Source organism: Lactuca virosa, chromosome 8 (genome assembly GCF_052849685.1).
Source record: "Lactuca virosa cultivar CGN04683 chromosome 8, Lactuca_virosa_CGN04683_v6, whole genome shotgun sequence".
Lineage (NCBI taxonomy): Eukaryota > Viridiplantae > Streptophyta > Magnoliopsida > Asterales > Asteraceae > Lactuca > Lactuca virosa.
In genome coordinates, this window is record NC_136433.1 from 49,810,311 (window position 1) to 49,813,445 (window position 3,135).

Here is a 3,135-nt window from a genome sequence, read left to right on the forward strand (position 1 = left end):
TATTTAGAAAACTTATGAAAAAAAACATATAAAAGTATATTTGAAAACTTGTGTAAAAGAACTCATGAACTTATCAATAAGGTATCTTAACTAATTTTTTAATAAATTATTTTTGTGGTCTCACCAAACATTACATTTCAATAAGGCATCCCAAATATGAATTTTTCATACGAAAAAAGCTATTCAAAACGACAAAACTATAAGGAGAGCTTTTTAAAATCAAAACATTTTCAAGTTGCTTGTTGATTAGCAAACTCTTTTTATGAGCTTTTTATTAATTGTATGGGTCCTATGTCATTTGAATTGATTAACAAAATCTTTTTATGAGCTTTTCCATAATTGTATTGTAACGTCCCAAAAATCATAGTAAAAAATTTCATTTTTCGAAACCATTTTAAAATCCACAAGTCATACAAAACGTTGTTTCCAAAAACAAAGTTATCAAATCGGAGCGCCTAAAAACATCTCTCAACATAAATCCCATGATGTGTGTACAATCACGCGTTTGCCTTGCCCCGATCATCTGATATACCTGAAAGGGTTTTTGTTATAGAGACCCATCTAACTTTTACTTTAGGTTTTAAAAGACCAATATTGTTTTTTTTGGTCTTTATGGACCCTCAAACTCGAAAATTACATGTCTCTCATACCCTTTACCCTAAAATTTACACACAATTGCCGGTTATCCATTAAGTTACTGCATAGGTGGACAATGTTGTCCACGTAGATACACAGTTGGCAAGTGACGGATCGGCTTCATTAATACGCTATTTAGAGTGCCCTAAATGAAGACAAGATATTCAAGATCATTTCCAGTTTATAACATTTACTTTTCAGGTCACGAATCCTTAAGAATTGATTAGCTTCTCGTTCGATGGCATACTCATCTAGATCATCATCTGATAACCACGCTGTTCTCGCTACTAGGAATCGTGACAACGACCTGTGCGCTTGTCGTCATCCAAAGTTAAGCGTAGAAAGGATGTCGATGTCAGATAAGAATCCAGCTCGTAGATTTCGCAACCGCATTGACTCTTTGGTAAGCATCGTCTTCTTTAAGTCTGTTGTCAAGATTGTGGAATTAGGGTTTAGCAAACAATAGGGATAATTTTGAGTTTAGGGTTTAGTGTTCTCGATTAAGTGGATAGTGGAACGAGCTTCTGGTGTGTGTGACTAAATATTTCGTTGGTATGTTTGTTTGTAGGTGGAGATGGCAGCTGAGAAGTGTAAATACTTCAAGTGGATCGATTATGAGCTGACACCACACTACAAGAATGCTTTGAACAATCTCAAGTATGAGTTGAAACTAATGAAAGACACTAGTTACGCTGCAAGACTAGAGAGAAGGGTAGCTTTGCTGGAGAACCTGAATGCTGAAGCCATTGCTGCTAAAGAAATTGTTGATGGTGAGTTAGCCATGACTGTTGAAGAAAAGAAACAATTGAGGGGTGAGTTGAAGTTCGTGAGGTTGAAGTTCAGGATTGCTATGATGTTTCTTGTGCTTCTTGCTGTTGTGTTGATGATGCAGAAAGCAAAGGTGGTGGGATAGATATGGTTGGAGCTAAGGGATTGGGGGTAGTTAATGGTTTTTGGTGGTATAGATGCTCTCCCTTTTTGTAAACTTGGGGTTGGGGATATGAAGATCTTCTATGGTTTTTGGTTGGAAGGATATAGATTAGTATATGTATGGATGTAAATTCCCTTGTCTGGTAAATGCCCCTGTAATTTAATCAACTTTTGTATGCCCCATGTACTTTTGTATCTAATGGAAACAAGCATCTTTATTTTACTATACTTTTGTTCCACTGAATGGTCTTGATAAGTGCAATTGAATACTGATAAAAGGCATTGGTTATTGTGGACCAAAACAATTGAATATAATGCATATCACATGGGTACAACAGACAAGTGAAAGTGATTGAGTTTGTGGACCAATACAGGTAAAAGGCATTGGGTATTGTATTCAAATGAGGACCACACATGGGATCCACATCCGGATTAAAATGACAAAATTTTGGGAGGAGTGTACATTTGTGGACCAACTCAAGGATTGAATAGTGATAAAATAGTAGGGTACCATCACATGTGATATTAGAACAATAAGTCATAAAGACAAATTACATAGGGTTCAAACGACAGAATTAGGGGATCCATGTGAAGTTAAGTAAAGGTTCAAAAGACAAAAATGTTCCCCATGCAGCAACAACATAAATTATTACATAACATAAAGGTTCAAAACATGACACGTGTGTAAAGAGACAAATCCTAATCTGTATCCACTGCATTTGTTCTTGAGCTGCCTTCACCATTTTTCCCATACACTGCTTTTGCAAGTCTGGTTTTCAAAATTCTCTCAGAATGCTTTCTTGTTCTAACTGCAACCCCCACTACTCTTGCTTTCACCTGTAAATAAGAAAATTACCATATTACCCTTCCATTCAAAATACTTAAAACAATATTAGGGGTATACTTGTACAGTTTCAAATAATAAAATTACCATATTACCCTTCCATTAATAATACTAAAAACATTATTAGGGGTATACCTGTACAGTTTCAAAATGCCTTTTTCTTTCGAACACCATGCACTCCACCACCTTCACCACCATGCACACCACCTTCACCTCCATGTATACCACCTACAACACTGTTAACTGATCCTTGCACCCCTACTGCACCACCATTCACCGACCCTTCAAATACAAATTCCTGTACAAGGTAACATGTCAATATTTAAGATTTACAAATTTTCTTTGCTAAAATGACAACATCATTACAATATACCTGTGTATTCTTGGTTATCTTTGGTCTTTTCACCTTGAGCTTAACTGGCTTATTTGTTGAGGGGCAAGTCACCTTGTTGTGGCCAGGCATATGAAAAGCACTACACACAATGGGTTTACCCTTCTTTGATACTTATGCTTCCCCATTTTCTCTGTCACATCTCTCTTCCTTTTTGTTAATTGTCTTCCAGGCATCCTTCTTCTTTGGGGAGGTAAGGGTGGGGTGAATGATGTCTCTGGCCACATATTACTACCATTCATAGGCAAGATATTATTCAAGTATGTTTTATTGTAGTTTGCTCTGCAGAAAATAGGATCCACATAGGTGTCCACATCCCTATTCAAAAATAAGA